Source organism: Crinia signifera, chromosome 9 (genome assembly GCF_055691185.1).
Source record: "Crinia signifera chromosome 9, ASM5569118v1, whole genome shotgun sequence".
Classification (NCBI taxonomy): domain Eukaryota; kingdom Metazoa; phylum Chordata; class Amphibia; order Anura; family Myobatrachidae; genus Crinia; species Crinia signifera.
The window spans coordinates 124,216,113-124,240,242 of record NC_139225.1 but is presented as its reverse complement, the minus strand read 5'-3'; the positions used below and the strand labels follow the sequence as shown (position 1 = coordinate 124,240,242).

Genomic DNA, 24,130 nt, shown 5'->3' with positions numbered 1-24,130 from the left:
GTTAGATTTGGGTGGGGTTTTACTTCAAAGTGAGAGCTATATTTCAGTGTAAAAATAAAGCAGCCAGTATTTTCCCTGCACAGAAACAAAATAACTCACCCAAATCTAACTCTCTCTGCACATGTTACATCTGCCCCACTTGCAGTGCACATGGTTTTGTCCATTTAAGAAGGAATTTGCCTTTTCGAGTGAACCAGAGTAAGGGCCCTAGTCTCAATACTCCATGCAGCACATCATGTCTCGTGTGTCTGAGCCAGCCAGCCTCTTTTAATATGGTCTTTTATTTTCAGGCACTGAAGGGGGGGTTAGGCTGGGTGGAGGAAGGGTTAGTGTTAGGCTGTGGGGAGGGAGGGTTAGGCATTGGGGGAGGGAGGGTTAGGCACTAGGGGAGGATTAGGCTGTGGGGAGGGAGGGTTAGGCATTGGGGGAGGGTTAGGCTGTGAGGAGGGAGAGTTAGGCACTGGGGGAGGATTAGGCTAGGGGGAGGGAGGGTTAGGCATTGAGGGAGGGTTGGGCACTGGGGGAGGATTAGGCTGTGGGGAGGGAGGGTTAGGCACTGGGGGAGGATTAGGCTAGGGGGAGGGAGGGTTAGGCATTGAGGGAGGGTTAGGCTGTGGGGAGGGAGGGTTGGGCACTGGGGGAGGGTTAGGCTGTGGGGAGGGAGGGTTGGGCACTGGGGGAGGATTAGGCTGTGGGGAGGGAGGGTTAGGCATTGAGGGAGGGTTAGGCTGTGGGGAGGGAGGGTTAGGCATTGGGGGAGGGTTAGGCTGTGAGGAGGGAGTGTTAGGCACTGGGGGAGGATTAGGCTGTGGGGAGCGTTAGGGTTAGGCACTGGGGGAGTGTTAGGCTGTTGGTTAGGGTTAGCATTAGGTATGGAGGGTTAGGAGAGTAGGGAGAAAGAGTAATATACTTACCCCAGCCTGTAGGGATTTTTATTATTGGGATGTTGATGTCGGTCTTCGGACTGCCAGCACCCCGACCACCGGTCACGCGTATGTAGTCCCTTTCACATATTAAACACCATATTCTTTGTTTGGTTCATTATTGTTTACTAAATTTAACACTTTTTTAACATTTACACTATATTTCATATTTCTTCCAAAGCAACATATCTCAGATCAGCTATGGTAGCCTAGCATTATTCTGCGCTGTAAGAGTGCTTCCTATTCCAAGTTATCGGTGCAGTTATAACCTTGACGTGAAATAAGAGGCCTATCTATCAGGTTCCGGTCCCGGTGAGAAGGAGGGTTGTTGTCATTGTGATGATCAATCCTCTGCAGTACCGGCCTGGTGTCAACGTTCCACTTCACCGCCTCAGTCATTGCAGATGAGAATGTGTGAGCCGCCCCCTCAGAGTCGAGATTTCAGTTTCATGGGAAACAATTAAAATAACATTTAAAAATAGATTGACAAAAAAAACAACAATTTTATTCAAATGATCAAATGGGGCACCGGAAAGGGCGATGGCAAATCTCTAGAAACGGGTGACTTTCACCCTGCGATGAATCGGCCCCGAAGTAAGATCAGTGGCTGCTGTATATTGATATGAACTCGGAGAGATGTTCTTGCAGTGTATTATGAAGTACGAGGGCCTGCTGTGAGTCCTAATGAATGCTTCGGCACTGCGCGGGCGCCCTGGTTACTGTAATCAGATGATCATATCATTACATTGTTAAACACAATTGTGTGAATTAAATCTCAAATATTTCCGAATAGAAATGGACCATGCAGCTAAATAGGGAAGAGTGTGCTCCTTGCTGTTGCCTTTCTGATGTATTTTGTAAGCTGTACTACTTATTGAAGTTGGGGGTGTAAATCATGTACAATACTCTGTTGGGATGCACAGTGTGTATTACCCAGACACGTTGTTATCCAGACAGCAGCAGCCTCCTGTCAACAAGGTTAAACACTTGGCCTGATACCTGGCTATTTATTTGAGCTGTGCTCTTTAGCTGGGTGAAATAAGCAATACTGGCGTTCGGTAGTGAGGACACGGCTTCCCATCCAGTGGTTAAATAAACATTCTCTGCTTACTCGCCCAGCATCCGACACACTATTACATGTGACAGATCCAATTCATCCGTTCCTTGGCTCAGAATCTCTCATTCCTGCCTTCCCTTCGCTGATTTCTTCCCCATTACTTTGCCTGTGTCTAGAGTGCGCATCCAACTGGGACAGACATGTTCATTTGCATGTCATTACCCACAATCCTCCTGTGCAGCACACAACCCTCACCTTACTAATTTGGTGCTAATAGTTGTGAGGGCAGCCTGAGCCCTTATGCGTTCTCTAATAGATCTCTGCCTTTCCCCCCCATCCTTATCTTTCCATTTTGTTGTTTTTCATTAAATCCATTCTTCTTTGTTGTAGGCCCCGGAGCAGAGTTGATATCATAAATATATTGGATTTAGCGTCCATCACAGGAAAACATGAAGCTGATATTACCTGATGTTAGTATAAACAAAGGCTACATTATTAAAGATTACAGGCAACTGCCTGCAGAGTTTGGGGATTTTCAGTTTGTTTGTATCAAGAAGAGAATGGAAGTTAAATCAGAACAGGAAAGGGGAAAAAAAACTTTTTCCTGAAATACAGTAAAGGGAAAATTGTTTGAGCCACTGAGGAGGAACTACGTCAATCATTCTAATGTGCCTGGGCTGTGTGAACAAGCAGCATGCATTCTCCTAGCTGGAGGAGTAATTATCTGACAAAGGATAATAGCTATGTCTGGTAAAATAGAAGGTAGATGTGATCGTACTTCATTTTCGGAGCAATTGGTTCTCCGGGGGAATGTATGGGTGCGGAATGCACTTGGTGTCGCCATCCGGGGGGGGGGGGGGGGGGCGGGGGTTCAGGCGCTGAACCGTGACATTATCATGGAGGAGCTGGCAGTGTGGGGAGAGTCTTTGGGGCCCATTCATCGTTTAATATATTCAGATAATATTTGAGGCCAGTGGCGTAACAACCTATTTAGCGGCCCCCGCCCTGCCAGAAAATTTTGCCACCCTGTCGTACCCCTCCGTGCCTGTGGCCCGGGACCCGCAGATCTACTAGTCTGTGTCCCAGCACTCCTCATGAAAAATGTCTCTCTCAAAATGGCTGCCCCTAACAGCAGACTGTTTTTAAGGATGCTAGAGGAGGCCGCTGCCACCTTCTCTAGCATTCTCAAAAACTATCTGCGGTACTTGTGTATTATCACGGCTCCCACGATTTCCATCTTATGGGATCTTATACAATTTAAAATTGTATACCATTGTATATGGCATACAATGGCATACGATGAGATGAGATGAGATTTTAAATTGTATAAGCACACTAATGGGTGCTTTCAAGGTCAATTGGCCCCCCTATAAGATTTTTAATTGTATAAGCACCCTAATGGGTGCTTACAATGTTAAATGCACCCCCACGCCACCCCCACTATCAACGGCAACCCGAAGCGTGGCGAGCGCAGCGAGCCAGCGAGGGGCGGATGTACGCGTCCTCCGACCTTTTCATACCCCCACTATCCATGTCGGCGTGGAGTTGATTTTATATAGAGTGGCGAGCGCAGCGAGCCACCGAGCCCGAAGCATGGCGAGCGCACACGTAATACTTTACATGTATTACGCGTCCCCTCGCGGGGCTCGCCACGCTTCGGGCTCGCTGCGCTCGCCACACTATATAAAATCAACTCCTCGCCGACATGGATAGTGGGGGTATGAAAAGGTCGGTGGACGCGCACCGCCGCCCCTCACGGGCTCGCTGCGATCGCCACGCTTCGGGTTGGCGTTGATAGTGGGGGTGGCGTGGGGGTGCATTTAACATTGTAAGCACCCATTAGGGTGCTTATACAATTAAAAATCTTATAGGGGGGCCAATTGACCTTGAAAGCACCCATTAGTGTGCTTATACAATTTAAAATCTCATCTCATCGTATGCCATATACAATGGTATACAATTTTAAATTGTATAAGATCGGGTCCCATCGCAGCACATCTCATCTCATTGCATACCATCTTAAGCCTTATGGTATGCAATGAGATGGGAGCCGTGATAGTACACAAGTACCCTATCTGCTGTAAGGAGGTGGCCATTTTGTGAGGGACATATTTCATAAGAAGCCAGTAGGAGTGCCGGGATGCGGACTAGTAGATCTGTGGGTCCCGGCCACAGACGTGGCAGGATAAGGGAGGTCCCAACAGGCAGCAGCGTAACAATAGCCCCCGCAGACCCCCAGCGCCCACATTTACTCAGTTCCTCGCCGCTACCGTGGGGTCTGCGGCGCTATTGTTACGCCACTTTTTGAGGGTTATCTGCAAATATTAAGAATTGTATGTAGATTGTATGTACTTTTTTGTCACTTATTTGATCCGATGCGTGTAGCTGCCGCTCACTTGGTCGTGTCGGGGGTCCTGTTGCAGGTAGGATCCGTCAATCCCAGCCGACTGACCGTCCATCGCGTGCCGGTCGTGTGTTTTTTGCTGCCATCCGGCTTTGAGCTGATTGCAATAGTTACCATCCGTTATGTGCAAAAGAGGTCAGTCCTGTTCCACGTTTACAGTATAGTAGTGAATCCGGATCCGTTATTAGAGTCCCATAAATTTATGGAGATTCCCCCACTGCACCTGCGCCCAGAGGGAGCACTGATGTTAGTGGGCTCTATCGTAGGTAGGGATGAGGCAATGAACAAATCCATTTAATATGAGATATTACTCATTCCGCTGCAGTTTCTCTTTAACACAGTATGCAGGGACACTAGTGGTCCCCTCCAAGCCGTAGCAGATTGCTGTGCGGCACCCACCGCTCTCACTGATGTCAGCTGGACCGCTCTCCCGTCCTGGCATCCTGTCCCGCTGACAGTATAGGCTGCTATCTTAAAGCAGCACTCCAAGGTTGAAAAAATGAGCAGTTAAGGTAGGAGACAGGTTAAGGGGAGAGAGGGTAATGTAGAGGTTGCATAATACTGCAGCCTTAATGCGGGAATGGTTGCATTTTACTGTAGACCGCAGCTGATTCCATTTATTTATCAAGTGAATCACGAACCAGGATGTCCAATCTGCTCTAAACTGTTAAAATTCGCAATAAATTCCCTGTTTTATATAGTCTAATAAAATGAAAGCTAAAATCGATTAAGGCAAACAGGTGCAAAGATGTTTGAGTGTCAATGGCACCACATGAAATATATATTGCTAGAAAATGTTGCTACATATGGAGCAGATCTCAGTAGAGCAGCTCCTGGTGATAGAATCGCCATCCGCCGTCCGTTCGCCAGCTGCCAGAAGAAGGCTCATGTGCCCTGTTCTGACTGATCCTGCCACCGCCCTCCGCCACCACCTCGCTGCTCCCCTGTCCTCCCCCCATAGCTAATGGATTATATGGGTGAATACTCAGCAAATAGGCGTTCCCCTTTCTGGACCCCTCGAAGTATAACAAATAAAGACAATACTCCCCTTCCAGTGTTATCTCCTCCTTGTCTCTGGATGGTCTCCAATATACAAGATTATGGATGATTGGCGTGGTCACGTTGGATATATGAAAATTCAACACAGGGGTATATATGCAATGGGCGAATCAATTTATACATACTGTATATCTTCTAAATGGAGGATTTGTATCAAACTCACTTGAGTTATGGTATGTTGACACATAAAAAGGTATCTTTATGGGGATGATAAATCTGGCGTACCGGTACTCGTGATCCAAATGCTTCAGCTTTCTCCTATAGTAACACACAGAGGGCGGGATTCTCTAAAATCCGCAGCCCTCTTCGCCGGCCACCGCATTTCTAATGACCGCATATTCTCTAAAATATGCGGTCATTAACGCAAGGGACAGCTCTTGCGGTAAGAGCTGTCCCTTGCGATGCGGCGCCGTTGCTGGACTTCCGGGTCTATGACCCGGGAGTCCGTCTGCGCATGCGCAGACTGACACGCCGGCCGCAGGGCATGCTGGGAGGGATCCGTGATGGATCCCTCACACACCGCTGCGGTAAGAAGCCCATAGGCTTCTGCAGGGAACCGCCAGCTTTTGCTGGCGATTCCCTCCGCAGCGGTGACACCGCATTTCTGTAATAGAGAATCTCGCCTTGAGTATGATTAACATGTTTCAAGATCGTAGTCTCTTCCTCAGGATCCTGAGTGCTGGTACGCCAGCTTTATCATCCCCATAAAGATACCTTTTTATGGGCAGTATTCAATGAGAAAAATTCTCCGTGCATGGCGAGAGATTTTTTCTCTCGCCATGCACTCGCCCTGTTCCAGAGGGCTCGCTGCCACTCCTGCTCCCACTATTCAATGTGGTTAAGAATCGCCGCCACTCGCGGCGAGTCTTAACCCCTGCAGCGGACGAGCGTCCGCGGCAGGGAGCTGGCAGGGAGCCATGGGGACGGTGGCAGCCAGGGAGATTAAAGTCTCCCTGTCTGCCCCAGAACATATGTGGGGGGCGGCAGCTTGTGCTGCCTGGGTCCCGGGGAGGGCTCCCCGGGAGCCAGGCAGCACAAGCTGCCCCCCCCCCCCCTATAGCCAGCGGGGGACCCAGTATTCACTGCACCCGATCGTGCATATGTAATGATCAGGTGCAGTGAATATATGAATATCTAATGAGCGGCTCGAGAACTCCGGCCCCCTGCTGGCTGCTCTGTGTAAAAAAAAAAAAAATTTAAAAATATATATTTTTTTAATTAAATATATATTGATGTGCTATAAGCACATGAATAAAAATAACATGCCCCTTCACAGAAAAAAAAATCCTGATTTTTTTTTTACACCAAAATTATAAAAAAAAACCTTTTAGTTTAAAAGTTCACATTCCAGTTCTTCATGCAAAGATGGAGAATTGCTACACGGAGAGACATGGCGAAAATCACTTAAAAAGACGGCGAAAATATCACACTGAATAGGGTGGTTCACTTTTGGAGATCAAAATGCTCCTTCCAACGTGAAAATAGCACAAACTCGCCATAAAACACGGCAAATTTTTCTCATTGAATACTGCCCCAACATACCATAACACCAAAAAAAGCTTGGGCATGACCTAGCGTTTTCCCTGACACTGCCAGCGTTATTTTCTGTCACGCCTGCATTTTTCTTGGCACTCCCATGAAACGGACAGTTCCCACCCCCAGATGCCTACTTCCTGTCAGTCACCTTGCCGTAGGCTTGCGTGTAGTAAAAGTAGCGGGATTTCAGCGTAGTTCATCGATAATCATCCACTGTGCAAATTCTCAGCACCGTAGTGGCAATTACTTTTATTTAACTGCCCGCAGCACAACCAATCTCAGTCTTTCATCCTTCAGTTCATCCAAATCCAGTCACTGAAGCTGCCAATCCCAGACCAATTAGATGTATTCCAGCCTTTCTTGTATGGGCAAAGAAAGTAGTCTACAATTGGGCATAGACTGTAAGGCTCTGTTTCTCAATGGGGTTCAAGTACCCATAGAGGCACTCATTGTGACGTTCAGGGGTCCACTGGACATTTTCTGTAATGGCAGAGTAGAGGGAATGTCAGTCTATCTCCCTGTTGTTGTTGTTGTGTTGTTTTTTTTTTCTTCTTGCTTCTAGCACATTTATTACTGTTTTTTATATATATATATATATATATATATATATATATATATATGTATATGTGTGTGTGTGTGTGTGTGTATATATATATATATATATATATATATATATATATATATGTGTATATATATGTCAGTATAGAAATCATACAGCGGCACTCCACAGGCAAATTCAAAGGTGCTTTTATAGGTGTCCCAACGTTTCGGCGGATGGATACCCCTTTATCAAGGTGTACAGGTTGCACCTGTACACCTTGATAAAGGGGTATCCATCCCCCAAAACGTTGGGACACCTATAAAAGCACCTTTGAATTTGCCTGTGGAGAGCCGCTGTATGATTTATATACTGACTCATATTCTACTGTACAACACTTTTATTGGCAAGCTGCTCAATCAGAGGTAATGTCATTCAGGTGCCAACAGGGAGGGGTAAATCTGGTTAGGAAAAAAAAAACAGTTTGTATCCCAATTGCACACTGAATGAGAAATATACATATAATAATCAGATAATACGGTAATCAGATAATAATCAGATAATACATATTCTACTGTGCCAGGAGGCACCCGCAGCAGTTGTCTTTTGTATTGGGAGTGCCAAGCTGATCGTGTATGTGTGTATATATATATATATATATATATATATATATATATATATCACAAAGTGACCCCAAGAGCGCCCAGTATAACAAAGCTGCTTCTCTACGAAGTGGGAGATGTAACAAAGACAGAGACAAAGAGAGTGTAGAGAGCGCTGTAAATTTTCCACCATCTATAAGAAAAGTCACCACTAATATTTATGGTGTGGATAACAAATCCAATTACAATATATTAGAAATTCAATGAGAAAACAATTTTATTAAAAAAAATTTATAATTCACATCAGGATTTCATCTTTAGGATGTAGCTTCAACAGCCCCATATATATATATAGCGAGTAAACATATTATCTAATAGCAATTATATTCATTACAAATGTTTTGTTTGCAAATGCTGAAAGCAGAAATAACACAAATAGACAGCCTAGGGGTTCTCCGGTGTAAAGTGATTGCAAACCACTGTTGGAGTGTGATATATGGAGTATCTAGGTAATGTTATACAATAACATGGGTGGGGAACCTCAGGCCCGGGGGCCTTAAGCGGCCCCCCGTAGCTGGTCTGAGTGGCCCGCCCACCCGCAGCGGCTTTGTCGGGAGTCAAGTACTGGGGTATTCTCGCAAGAGTTCAGTAGTTCTCATGAGATTCCTCTTAATCAACAGCAGCTGTAGACTATCAATCCTATTCAGCATTCAACGTGGGACGGCTGCAGCAGGACAATTTGTAACAGAAATTCTTACATTTGGCCCCCGAAGGATTTTTTTTCCCCATACAAATGGCCCTTGGCACAAAAAAAGGTTCCCACCCCTGCAGTAACATGTGGATGAGGCAGGAAATGCAATATGCTTAAGTATAGTAGAGGAAACAGGAGATGTCAAAGGGTAATAACAGGGTTGGCCAAACAGGTCCTCGAGATCTACCAACAGTTCATGTTTTACAGGCCACTTGTGGATCTGTACAATGTGTTGGTTAGGAATGAAGGCAGCACATGTTTGAAAATGAGACAGTAATGACTGCACCTGTGCCCCAGCTGGGTGGTCTGGAAAACGTGGACTGTTGGTAGATCTTGAGGACCAGTTTGTCCACCCTTGGTTATGATAATGACGATATCTCCCCCCCCCCCCCCCCCCCGGGGCAGTTTAATAAAGGAGGGGCCCATGTGCAGTTTCTTTTTCTTGCTGGCTCAGTTGATAAGTAGCCTCTGGCACTGTAGGTCTCCAGGAACTTGGCATCCATGTTACCAGTGCGCACAAACACAGGTCTAAGAAACATGACGCCAGTGCCATGTTCATGGTCAGTTCTACTGTGTAGTACATTTTTGATGCACGTTGTTTCTATCATGCCTGCGTTTTTCATGACACTCCGACTAAACGGGCAGTTACCATCCTTCTTCCTGTCAGTTACCTTGCCAATGGCTAGCGATGGGGAAAAAAGTAGCAAGATTTCTTCACTATCATATCAAGCACACACATTGTGGTTCATACGCTTGTGCAGTGTATCAATAATCGTCCTTGATTCAGCAGCGATCTGGTCTGAATCTGGGCCAAAAGCCATTGGCATACCCTCCAACATGACACATTCCTTTAGGTACAAAATGCTCTGTTCCTGGACTTCCCTGCCAGTGACCGTTACAGAGGTGGGCCTCCATCAACTGTCAGTGAGTCCAGGACAGTGATGATTGGAGTGGTAGCAGGCGTGGCTCCCCTTTTTGAATATTGGACTGTGCGGTAGGCTCACACCTGCAACTGCCACTGGCAGGGAAGTCCAGGAACAGATCATTTTGTACCTAATGGAATGGGTCATGTTGGAGAGTATGTATTAGCGATGTTATAGATAGAGCTGAACAAGACCAGGCACAGAGTAGTTATGGGTTTATGATACTGTATGTACTATCTGATTCAGACATGCTACAATCCTTATTGTAAAAAACTGAGCGCCCAAAATGTTCTGTTTTTTTCTTTGTCCCTAATGGTGTGAACACACGGCAGCATATGCCGTGAGATGTGAGTTCCGATAGGATCAGATCGTACCGGGACTCGCAACTCACGGCATGCATGCAGAGGGACAATTTAGACTATATAGTGCAGATCTGCACTATATAGTCTTGGCTGCCCTCTCTATTTCACTGCCGATTTGCACTCACACGGGAGCGCACATCGGCAGGCTCGCAAGCCCTAAAAAAGCATGCGATATGGCTTCCGATGTTCACTATATCAGCAACATCGGAAGCCATATCGCCCCGTGTGTACACACTATAAGCCTTCAGAAAACTATATAATTCAGGTTAGCGGCAATCGCTAGACTCTTAACACCAATTTTGTTACCTGTGATTAGAGCGCAGTTTTTAGCGCTATTGTCATTGTGGAGTAAATATAGTGCTGGTTTCTTCGTCCTGCACATTATATATGGCAAGGTACTGCAGCGTATCCATTTTGAGTTCTCTCTTTTTAGTAAAATGAAACCTAGGAACAAATATAGCAGCACATCCCTGAAGAATTGAAAGCATCTGTCTGCAAGTGCCGGCATCATGGTGAAAAGTACGTCTCAGCAGATAAGACAAATAGCCCTGTATTCCTCAGTCCGCTGACACACATTAACAAGCAGTTACTAATTTGCATCGTACGGTTGGTGCACAAGAATAAAATAGATTTTCTCTGTAAACAGTTACATAAAAATGTTATTTTGTGTCTTAAAATGATAATACAAAAAGCAACATATCTGTGAAAGAGAAAAACAGATCTGTATAACACAGAAACTATAATATCATATCATCCAATAACAATAACTAACACCAAGATGTACATTGGGGAATAGTAAAGCGTTCCTTCCACGCCTTGGTGCACATGTAACCTACTTATCCCAGGGGCATGTGGAGTTCAGTGCACATGGGCCCCTACTGAGTGGCATTTTATTTCTGTAAGCCCCAGAAGATGATCAGGGCCCTGTCCGTATGGTCGCTGAGCATAATTAGGCATGTCTAATTGGCAGTCATTGCACCCAATCCCGAGGGTATGATTTTAGCTAGCGTAGACAGACAAGGTATAAATATCAGTCCAGCAGTTCCAGTTTTCCTATATAATCAGTGGCGTACCTATGGTGTGGCAGGCCAAGCTGTGGGTTGGTGACCTTGATAAAGCAGTCAGTAGAATTGCGAAACGCGTTAGGTCCTGTTGCCTCCTGGACCCAATTGGTTTAAAGACTTTTCCTCTACACCAAGGACCCTCCTCAACCTGCTCATTAATCTGATCAGACATTGTTTATTCTGGAAGTCCCTTGCCCGAATTGATATGGACACCTGACCACTCGCAGCAGTGAGGACTCCCGAGTTGGCTAATTATATCTCGTGCCATCGGTTGAGTCCGTTCCAACATCTTCAGGATACCGTAAAGTGGCTAATAAGGACTCCACTCCATATATCAACTTGGATCAGTGCAGGTCAAACTATTCATATATTGGTGATTATAACTTTTGGGTCCAATAACCATTTACTGTTTTGAACTTATGTGTACTATGTGCATTATTGTTATTAAATTATTTGTTATTTAATTGGTAATATCAGCGCTGCTTTTTCTGTTATTTTTATTATTTTTACTCTCCAGGGAGCTGACTACTCCCATAAGCAGCAGCTTTGGGCTAACAACTCACGGAAAGCGCTCTATACTAACCATAGGTTAGTACTCTTTCCATAATATAAAATTATAATGAGCAGCTGATTGGGTGCCATTGGCCACTTCTCCTCTGGCTCAACTCTCCTCCCTTATCACTGCTTCATAAATCTAACCCTCAGGTCTGAGGGTAAACTTTCAATACTGGACCACTGTTATTGGCATGCACAGCCACTTATCACTGCAATGCTGGGATTGAATCCCCCCTTCTCAATGAGTCAATGCATTCTATCTATCATCACCCTGAAAGCTGAGTTACTGATCTACCTCAGATGTGACTTTCTGGCCAAAAGAAAGATCTGTAGGTTGTGCAGGTCTGGAAGTTTACTTGAAAGCATTCAAGTATTTCCCTCATTTTATACTCCGGGTTTGACCTTAAGAAAACATAGAGCAACTTTCTCCTGAAAAGACTCAACAAACAAATGGAAAAAAATTTAACTGCGTAACTAGAGAGAGGAATAGACTGTTAGACGGGATTCATTGTGGAGATAAATGTGATAGATGCAATAGGAAGGGGGCAGAAAAGAGGGAGAGAACATCCACAGGATACCAGAGGATTACCCATGTCAAGAAGAAAAAAGGAAAGTGCGAAAGGAAATCAATAGTTCAGGTATATGTGTCATAAGTAAGCATGGCTTCAAAAGGCATGGGTATAAAAAATAATAAATGGGTGGCATGTTTTGTTGGGCTGAAGTAGGGCAATGTTGGAACCGTGAAAGATATGCTGAGACGACCCCACAATTATTCTTATGGTGATGAAGAGATCGGCAGGACACAGAGGGTGGTTATGAGCAAGACAAGAGGGGGAAGGAGATAGGAGGGCAAATGCGAAACAAGGATAGAAGTAAACTCAGAGGGAGGAACGGGACAGGAAAAAGACACAACAGGAGAGGAGATGAGAGAGACGATGGCGGCGGCACCATGGAGTGACTGGGAGAGGCGCGAGGTGAGAGAGGTGTTCGTACACAGTGGGCATTGATGGAGAACAGAAGGCTAGATAGACAAGTGCATTTAACTGCACTACACCCTTCTCATTTCATGGCGTGGTGAAGTCGCGTTACACAATGTCTACAGGCACGGCTTTTTATCTGAGTGAATAAATTGATTCTGTCATATTGTCTTCCGTGTCACAAATTGAGGTCATTGTGTCACTCAGAACACATTTAAAATGACATTATTTTGGCAATGCAATCCATATAACCTAAGGTGTAATCCTTGCTAGGTGCAAAGTGTTCTAAAGACAGCGACATGTTTCAAAGGTCAATCCTTCAGTCTGCATAAGCGTATTAATGATACTGGTAGTTAAATATAATTATTTTTGACCAGCATAATATATTTCAATTAAATACTGGAGGCTACACTTTACATGAGTCATTCGTTCCACTATCATCCAGCATAGGTGGTGATTTTCCTACTGGCGCTACAGGGTATCTGCCTATGTTTATTAGAATTAGTGGTTTTGATGATGGTGCTCATCGTGTAATACACACAATGGGCGAAATGTAATAGGGTGCGATTTTTTAGACATGTGCGATTTTTGGTCAAAAACGGCCGAAATCGCACATTTTCCGAAAATCGCACATTTAATAGGTTAAAAATCGCGGTAAAAAGCGCACTTTTTACCGCGAAATCGCACATTTTAAAGATGCGATTTTCAGTCACACTGAAAATCGCATCCAGATGTTTTCCCATAGGAAACTATAGAACTCGCATATGTAATAGGATGCGAGTTCTAAAGTCGCATATGGGACCTTACCAAAAAACGCAAAAAAAATAGACCAGCTTCTTGCTGGCGATTTTTACAGAACCATGCACAAATCTGTGTGATCTGTGCATGGTTCTGTCCAAAAAAAGGCTAAAAGTTAAAGTAAAAAAAAAAAACGGCGTGGGGTCCCCCCTCCAGAGCATAACCAGCCCCGGGCTGAAAGAGCCGGTCCTGGTTTCATAAAATCACAGGAACAAACAAGTTGGGGTTCCGTGCATTTTATAAAACCAGCACCAGGCTCAAGGGCCGGTCCTGGTTCCCAAAATACGGGGGACAAAATGACTAGGGGTCCCCCGTATTTCAAGAACCAGCACCGGGCCCAACCAGCCAGCAGGGTAATGCCACAGCCGGGGGGAGACTTTTTATACAAGTCCCCCCGGCCAAAGCATTTAGCCCTCTGACCGGTCAGCATGGGCAGGGGTCCTGGGGGAGTGGGGACCCCCCCAAAGAAGGGGTCCCCCCCCTCCAGAACTTACCAGCCCATGCTGAAGCCCGGGGCTGTCCTCGATGCCCCTGGGCGGTGGGCATCGAGCTGATATTTGGTGTAAAAAAATAGATAAACTATTGTTTTTTACTGTGGCACTACAAGTGCCAGCAAGCCTCCCCAGCAAGCTGGGACTTGGAGAACCACAAGTCCCAGCCTGCTGGGCATTAAAGGGCCCGCTGGCACTTGTAGTTCCACAGTTAAAAAAATAGTGCACAAAACACACTGACACACATTTTAAATAAAACTTTAATACACACATTACACACATACTAATACTTACCTATCTTCTTCCCGTAGGTAGCCCTGGTCCTGATGTCCTCCGGTCCTGTGTCGGCGTTCCTCTTCATGTCGACGTCCTTCTTGAAGTCGACGTCCCTGTCGGCGATGGCGTCCGGTGTCCGGGTCCGACGAAATCCATGGAGGAAGCTGTGGAAGGAAACCATACTCACCTGTCCCAGCGCGACGTAGTCCAGGTAAGGGTCTTGGAAAAAAAACAAACCGACACCCGAATCCAAGCGGACACGACGGAGACGCACGTGTGTTTGTTTACATCGTGCGGCTCCGCCTCCCGAATGCCGCTATTGGCCGCCTTGCGGCCTAGCGGCTCCTGATTGGCCGCTAGGCCGCAAGGCGGCCAATAGCGGCATTCGGGAGGCGGAGCCGCACGATGTAAACACCGTGCGTCTCCGTCGTGTCCGCTTGGATTCGGGTGTCGGTTTGTTTTTTTTCCAAGACCCTTACCTGGACTACGTCGCGCTGGGACAGGTGAGTATGGTTTCCTTCCACAGCTTCCTCCATGGATTTCGTCGGACCCGGACACCGGACGCCATCGCCGACAGGGATGTCGACTTCAAGAAGGACGTCGACATGAAGAGGAACGCCGACACAGGACCGGAGGACATCAGGACCAGGGCTACCTACGGGAAGAAGATAGGTAAGTATTAGTATGTGTGTAATGTGTGTATTAAAGTTTTATTTAAAATGTGTGTCAGTGTGTTTTGTGCACTATTTTTTTAACTGTGGAACTACAAGTGCCAGCGGGCCCTTTAATGCCCAGCAGGCTGGGACTTGTGGTTCTCCAAGTCCCAGCTTGCTGGGGAGGCTTGCTGGCACTTGTAGTGCCACAGTAAAAAACAATAGTTTATCTATTTTTTTACACCAAATATCAGCTCGATGCCCACCGCCCAGGGGCATCGAGGACAGCCCCGGGCTTCAGCATGGGCTGGTAAGTTCTGGAGGGGGGGGACCCCTTCTTTGGGGGGGTCCCCACTCCCCCAGGACCCCTGCCCATGCTGACCGGTCAGAGGGCTAAATGCTTTGGCCGGGGGGACTTGTATAAAAAGTCTCCCCCCGGCTGTGGCATTACCCTGCTGGCTGGTTGGGCCCGGTGCTGGTTCTTGAAATACGGGGGACCCCTAGTCATTTTGTCCCCCGTATTTTGGGAACCAGGACCGGCCCTTGAGCCTGGTGCTGGTTTTATAAAATGCACGGAACCCCAACTTGTTTGTTCCTGTGATTTTATGAAACCAGGACCGGCTCTTTCAGCCCGGGGCTGGTTATGCTCTGGAGGGGGGACCCCACGCCGTTTTTTTTTTAATTTTATTTTTTTACCCAAAATCGCATATATGAAAATGCGCACATTTTCATGACTGAAAATGCGCACATTTTCATGACTGGAAATCGCGGCAAATCGCATTTTTTGCCGCTAATTCGCATCTCATTACATATGCGAATTCGCGGCAAAAAACGCGATTTTTAAAGGTGCGATTTCTGGCGAGTTTGGAACTCGTCCAAAAATCGCACCCTATTACATTTCGCCCAATGTGTCTGACTCAATGGCGCACACAGTTCATGAAACAGCTATTTTTTTTTCTTCAGAAAACTCCTATGGTGCTTGTGTGTACATACAAAGGTGGTGTTGCAATTGGCACAGTTGGTGTCAGAAGTGGGGAGGCAAAGTGATTGACAATGACTTGGAGGTGAATGCAAAAAGGTCCGTGTTATGGGTGTGTCAAGGGCGTGTCAGGGAAAGTGGATGTATTCTCCAACGCACATCCACAGAGGTTCTTTTCAGGTGGAGAAGCTACCTGCCACACCTCCGAATGCCAATACTGGGGTTGGCTGTATTTCGACTGTCACAATGTTACTTTTTGAAACGTACTGTGTTGGTTACTATGGGCATCTTCTCAACTTGTCCTCCTAAGAAGGTTTGGTACAGCTTACCGGCAATGATTTATACCTACTTAGGGAAAGGCATTGAGAAGAAAGTGGCTCTTCCTTGAGTCCCAGGTCTCTCATTCATTAACTCCGTATCCAGTCATTAGATCTACAGTGTCTAGGACAATCAAAAGGTCGATTGGTCGACAGTCAAGCGGTCAACATGGTCAAATGGTCGACAGTCAATGGGTGGACTTGGTCAAAATGTCGACATAAAAAGTGCGACAAAGGTTGAGTTTTTCATGATTTTTCTTGTAATCAAACCACTTGTAAAACACTTTAACATCCACATGGGCATAGAGCTCCATTGCGCAGCGAGGCATGTGAGGGGATGCGGTACACTTATATGGTGTCCATGCGGACCTCTGTTAACATAGACACCCCAAAAAAACATGAAAACTCACGTTGATCTTTTGACCATGTTGACCTTTTGGTTGTCGATCAATAATTTGACTGTATACCTAGATACTACATCTAATATACCATCCATATTTCCATTTGAGTTGCAAGCTGGGCAGCGGAAAGTGGTTGCAGGGTCCAATCACCTTTTACATGGTCACACCCTTCCTACAGCTGCACATGCAGGACTGGCTTTTTCAGTGCTGTATGTACAGTACAATGTATGCCCCAAGTAGTGGTTCTAACACTACACATAGACAGTCACTATCCCTACAAATTATCGCAAAACTAAATGAAGTTTCTCCGTTTGTACATAGAATCTGGCAAATTGTTGCTGCTTTCCCACATACCCATCATCTGCCCATTTTAATACAGGTCTTATTATTACCCAGGTTGTCCCCTTCCCACATGCAACATTCCTGCCTTAATACAGACAGGTACATAGAAATACAGTCTGTTTCGTTTGCTACAAATAGGTAGATGGTGAATTATTTGGACTACTGTATATCTCCAAATGTTTTTCTGTATTTTAAATGGCCCCCTCTGAGTTAATTTATTTTTTACAAGTGTTTTAATACTGACGCTAGTGATTTCCCATTATCCTGGTGCTAAGCGGTGACTGTTCTGTATATTACCTCACAATGGAAGTCTCAGCAGCTGTCCTGGTTTACCTCCGCATATTAAATTACAATGGTCACAATAAAAGTTTATTTCCTAATCAGGTATTTGTAACAATTCTTACACTTTATTGATAACACAGTCAGGGACGGATAGAAAAGCCAGCACCAGCAAAACAAACTGCATTTTATTCAATACAAAACTGTTTTAAAAAATATTCATTGCTGTGGGTTGTTTCTGACGGGGAGGACTTGGGACATCTATATATCTGTAATTACAATGTTGTGGGTCTGTAGACAATGAGCAATTTCATGGTCCATTTGTGAATCGGATCGATGTGATTATTGCATACCTCCCAACTGTCTTGATTTTCAGGAGACAGTAAAGTTTTTTGTGACTGTCCTGCAACCCACCTGCGGCCAGCAGTGCCTCGCGGGGGTGGGGAGGGGGTAGTTGGGAGTCCCAACTGCTCTGCATGTGTACAGCACCTAATCACTGAGACCGAGGGGCTGGGGGCATGACTAGCCACTCCCTTAAACCCAATCAGGTTACATGGGGAAATGTACGATATTTGGGTACCATCATTCTTAGTGATTTGCAAAGTAAGACCTTGCCACTGCATTACTGATGACCTCACATATCATGATCCCACAAGTTAATTTGCACTTCAGACAGTGAAACTACATCTCTTTCTCACACATGCACAAACGCAGAAGGTAGCAGACTAGGGGCCAGATGCTTTAAGCTTCAAAAAGTGATAAACAACCACCCAATCAGCTCCTGCCTGACATTTTTCAAACACAGTCTGACAAGATAGTTGGCAGCTGATTCGCTGTCTGTTTATCACTCCATTTTATCACTTTTTGAAGCTTATTGCATCTGGCCCTAGCTTTCAAAGCTTCTTCTTCAAGCAGGCTTACTAATACCCCTTTTCCACTAGCCTAAATATCCCGGGTTTTTACACGGGAGTGCGCAAAACCCAGGATTTTAGGCAGGTGGAAACGCTCCCTGTAGAAATAACCCAGGTCGTGAGACCCGGCATTTCTACCCATGTAGCGACCAGGGTTGAACACGTGTTCAACCTGGGTCACTGTGTAGTGTAAACGGGTAACCGGTGTCGATGCGAAAATCCTGGGTGCGACCCGGCTTGCAGATGGAAAAGGGGTATAGTATACAATGTGTGTGAATGTATTTATAAATAGATGGATCCAGGAACTTTGTACAAATTCAGTGGGAAAAAAACAATTTTGTGCCACAACTGAGGTGTGAAATGTTCAGGCCTGTTTGCTCAGCTAGCCCCCAGACCTCCCCCCTATTGTTTACAATCCCAGTAGTGTATACCTGGCAGCATCGTAGAACACCCCACAGTGGGAATGTAGTAAACATAGTTCTGTCAAAAATACAGGCTTTGCCTGCAGTACTTTAAACTTGTGATTTATTTTTTTCCTCAAAGGCTCTTTTAAATAAAAAAAAATACCTACAGTAAGATTGCCACAATAAATTTGACAGCAAAACGTACAGGAAATCATTTAATTTGAAAAATCCGTGTTAACCAGGGTTGCCTACAGCACCGGAATGGCCGGGAGGCTCCCAAAAATCAAGTCCCACTCTCAGCCCCCCGGAAAGGTGGGCAATCCTCCAGGATACCGGTGGCACCCCCTGCATATCCCTAGCTGCAGTGTAAATTTACAGCGCTTCACGGCTTTTCGGGGGGGAGGGTTGCGGGGCCCAATATGCAAATTGTGTCGGTTAGCCCCGCCCCTTCCCGAAATCCCGCAAATTGCGGGATTTTCCGTACCGGGGGTGGGCCTGCTGATGACTACATCAGGCCCTGCCCCCCAAAGTGCTAATGACAGTCTCCTCTCTGGGCTTCTCCTGGAGAGGGGACTTTAAACGTAGACAACCCTGGCATTAACTGGACTTCACGCCCACATCTCCTGGCGATTTTAGCCTTATTTCTAAGCACTCTAACTTAATCACTATTATATTTATACACAGTATAAATCTAGTTAGATCGCCAATGTACTCTCACCAGAGAAAAAAATGTACACAGACCAAACATTAAGATAACTTCATATTTTGTAAATAGACAACAGCTACAAAGTTTAAATAAAGCTATTATCACTTCTCCCAATTTTCATGTCATTCACCCCACATTCAAAACACAGAAGGAATCATGCCCCCTTTGCCTACCCCAGTTCCTACGCCCCTGGATACATGGTGTATATAATCTGAAGCTAAAATGTGCATTTTGTGTGAAAGCGGCACTGTGTCCTTTTTGTGTATTTTCGGCATTTTTATACCTCTAGGATGTTGTTTATTTGGGAATTTTACTCTGAACGAGCTGCATCTTGCTCTAAGCAGACACTGACATATGGAAACCACATTCCTCCCATCTGTCTAGCTTTACACATGAATCCCCCAGTCGCTTCCCTTTCAATGTGTCCCTCTTTAAAGTATATAGATACTCTTCCTTTGTTCCTGTTTCGTTTTGGTGAGTACAGTATATTGGCCCTTATTCTGGTTGGTGCGGTAATATCCGCGTGCGTTCATGCCGCCGATGTTTTGTGGCTGCGCATGTGTAGAGGCGTCTCTGCGCATGTGCGAGCGGAACGCACGGCCACATTCCGCATGAAATGTGTACACTACGAACAGGGGGTGGAGAGGGGTGTGAAGGGCTGTTTGGCCTTATTACCATATGTTTACACCCCGCGTTTCATGGGCGTTCCCATGCAAACGCTGGGCGTACGTATGGTAATGCGGCCGTGACGCACGTGTAGGGGGCGGACATTTGACATTGCCGGATGTCAGCTGCCCGCCCAGATCCCTGCTTTTGCATGAAGAAATGCCCGTGTGGTCTGAGGTTGCGGGAGCTGCCTGGCCATTTGGTCCTGCATTCGATGGTCTACGACCATCGAATGATGGGGGAGGTTCCCTGAGATGGAGGAGGTGTATTCATGAGAAATAAACGTGCGGTCCGTTCGGACAGCTTCTTACCGCATACGGACGGAGTTGGCGATCCGTATGGAAGGCGGGGTTTAGGATGCACGGTGCTGGCCGCATATTCGCATCCGGCCGCACCGATCAGAATAAGGCCCATTATAACCGAGTCCACCCTTTATATATGTCGTCATGTAGGGCTTTGTGGTATATAGCAGGGGTTCTCAAACTCGGTCATCAGGACCCCACACTGTTCACGTTTTCCAGATCACCCGACAGGTGCATTCATTAGTCATTGACACATTTGAAAAGATCACAGGTGGAGCTAATTATATCACTTGTGATTCTGGGGTAGATTTATTATTAGGCGATCAGGGGAAGATGCACTATCGCCGTGCGTTATGGCAGGGGATAGGGCTTCTCCTGATCTATGGCACCCGCGATGCGGGTGTTAAACAGGCGGCGGTGCGGGGCAGAAGGTATATCGCTGCGACGTTATTTTAAAAAGAGCGCCTGCGCCTTACCTTATGTATGATCCTGCGATGTGGGGCTTCGTTCTTTATGTAGCCCCGTCCCGTCGCCATCTTCTTCTGGCACTGCGGGTCTCCAGCTTCATGTTTAGCGCCGCTTGCTGGCTCCGGCGTCTTCAAATTAAAACCGCGCATGCGCCGTGTACACAGCATCCCCGGCAAACATTACCCGGCGCATGCGCAGTTTCAATTTGAAGACGCCTGAGACCAACAAGCATGGAAAACCGCATGTGCCGGTAACACATCCCTGTGTCAGGGAAACTGGTGCATGCGCATAACAAATAGCCAGGGAGGAGCGCGCACAGGTTATGGGAGGATGCGTATCCCTGTCAGCAGGGGATAACGCACTCCCATAACGTGCACACAAACAATAATACATTCGGCCGAAAGGCAGGTTCACTTTGAACCTGCATGTATAAAGAACCTTAAGCCACCAATGATAAATCTACCCCTCTGTTTGAGAACCTGTGGTTTATAGTAGAGATGAGCGGGTCTGGATCTCCGGGATCCGGCAGATCCGAATATCGCGATCCGAGTCTGGATCCGAGCCGGCTCGGGAGTTCCCGCCTAAACTCCGGGCCGAAAATGAGGCAAAACGTCATCATCGCGCTGTCGGATTCTCGTGGGATCTGGATTCTATATAAGACGCACGCGCGCCCCGCCATCTTTACTCCAGCATATTAGAGGGAAGAGGGTGGTTGTGCTCTGTGCTGTGCTATAATAATAATATATTATTTTGCTGCTGCTCACTCGATTAGGGTCTGCAGGGGCTGCTGTACAGTGTCCAGTGTACAGGGGCTGCAGTGGCCAGTGTACAAGGGGCTGTACAGGGTTTGTGTCCAGTGTACAGGGGCTGTGTCCAGTGTACAGGGGCTGTGTCCAGTGTACAGGGGCTGTGTCCAGTGTACAGGGGCTGTGTCCAGTGTACAGGGGCTGTGTCCAGTGTACAGGAGCTGTGTCCAGGGGCTGTGTACAGGTTTTGTGTCCAGTGTGACAGGGCCTGTGTCCAGTGTGACAGGGCCTGTGTCCAGTGTGACAGGGCCTGTGTCCAGTGTGACAGGGCCTGTGTCCAGTGTGACAGGGCCTGTGTCCAGTGTGACAGGGGCTGTGTCCAGTGTACAGGAGCTGTGTCCATTGTCCAGGGGCTGTGTCCAGTGTGACGGCTGTGTCCAGTGTACAGGAGCTGTGTCCATTGTCCAGGGGCTGTGTCCAGGGTGACGGCTGTGTCCAGTGTACAGGAGCTGTGTCCAGAGGCTGTGTCCATTGTCCAGGGGCTGTGTCCAGGGTGACGGGCTGTGTCCAGGGGCTGTGTCCAGTGTCCAAGGGGCTGTGTCCAGTGTGACAGGCTGTGTCCAGTGTAAAGTAAGAAAAATAAATAAAAGTAATAAATAAAATAAAAACACATTTTTGGAGGATGATGGAGGAGGAAATAGTGGGAGATCAGCAACCTGATAGAAGTGCTAAAGCTGCTACCACCAGTCATGACAAGGCCGATACCTCTTTGTATTTTTTGCTCTTTGGAGCATTTCTCTTTTTTGGGATAATTTATTTATTTACTGCCACCCTGTCTGCCCCTGCAGTGCCGCTCTGCTTCCAAGATGTGCCAGGTTGGAAGTGTAAGGTCCACATGTATGTGATGCCCACTGCTGTCGCTTAGCTTAGTCATCCAGCTACCTCGGTATAACCTTTTGGCCCAACTACAGTAAATGAAAACAATTTTGTAAGCTGTGAAGTGATCAAAATTGACTAGAAAGGAGTGGAAACTAATGTTATTGAGGTTAATAATACTTTATGGGCAAAAACAGGCCCAAATTCTGTTATTTTAGCCATTTTTAGCATTTTTTCATGAAAATCCAAAACCAAAACCCACAAGGGTGGTTTTGCCAAAACCAATCCAGATCCAAAACACGAAGGGAGATCCAGATCCAAAACCAAAACCCGAAAAAGTGGCCGCCGCACATCTCTAGTTTATAGTAAGCTTAATATAATAATTAGTAACTAACAATGCTATTGTTTCTATACCTGGACAGCACAGTTGGCGTACTGCTTGGTGCTAAGATCTCAGGTCTAATTCCCTCCAAGGCACTGTAGATTCTCCCATGTTTATGTGAGCTTCCTCCAAGTACTCCTGTGTGTGTATGTGTAGTAGGAAATATAGATTATAACTTCCACTGGGGTGGGACAAATGACTAGACTAAGCGAGGGCTGCCTAAGCCAGAGCGTACTTAAGAGGCTTACATTTTTTGGGTTGGCAGGAAAGAGTTAATGACTGCTAGTGTGTTTAAAGTTGGTTTCAGTTTTGTAGTTAGCCTTTGGGTGAACTGAGGGGTGTGAGCTTAGGAAGAGGGGTATATAGGCAGGTCCTTTATAGGAAGTACTTCCTCTTGAAGAAGTTCTTCAGCCCCACCCACCCTCCCTTGCCTTTGGCATTTCAATTTATAGTCAATTAATTAGTACATTTACCATTATTACAACTTAAGCGATAGGGCGTCACAGTCCAGCGATCACTTGTGGCATGAGAGGGTGCTGGGAGGCACTGCCCCCTGGAAAGACGGCGGGGTGTCTTGCGGGGGGGCGCTGTGGGCACTTCATCAGGGAGTGTCCACACCAGCCAGAGAAGGGGTGGTGAGACTTCCCAGCGTTAGGTTGTGTCTTAGTCAGATGGGCCATCTCAGTCATTCCCATCTAAATATCAGTCAGTTGGGGCGTTTAAGTCACCGCCATTTTGTGACGTGACTAGAGCTGGGCATCCGTGGCACCTTATTGCCAGCCCTTTATGAAGAAGGGTCATACCACATTAATAAATATACATATTACCTTTAAATCTAATTGTTTTGGTTTCCGTGTCTTTACTGTGTCAGCGTGAGTTTTTTTTTAGTTAAGCTAGCTTAAAGTGTTTGTTTTATAATTCAAGCCAAATAAATGTATAGACGCCTTATTGTCTGTAACAGCACTGTATAATATGTGTGCGCTATATAAATAACTGATAAATAAATAAAGTCTTTGGACGCAGTAAAAAGGGCAGCCTTATTATATAGATCCAGAAAGCAATCTCCAGCGGTAATCCTCAGCCTTCTGATAGGAGTGTCAAGTAGACATATCAGCTGTCCATCAAATGCCATATAAAAAAGGCGCCTAGAACCTGTGCAATACGTACAACCTTTTCTCATGCTATACTGCCCTTTCCCTATCCGCTTACTCCTGTTGAGATGCTATGTATTAAGGTAGTAGTTGTTATTAAACACACTTCATGTCCGGTCTATGGCCTCTTGGCCTCTGTGGAGAAGGTCATCTGTCTCTATGTCAGCTACAAATGTTATCAAGCCTTTGTCACAAACAGTAAAATCTTGACAAGATGATACCAATGGTGTT

General features: G+C 46.1%; 1 protein-coding gene across 4 annotated transcripts in view; it reads left to right on the top strand.

Annotated features, from left to right (window-relative positions):
* LOC146035936 (leucine-rich repeat and fibronectin type III domain-containing protein 1-like protein) overlaps nucleotides 1-24,130 on the top strand; it is a 425,701-nt gene that overhangs the window by 136,832 nt on the left and 264,739 nt on the right. The window lies entirely within an intron of this gene.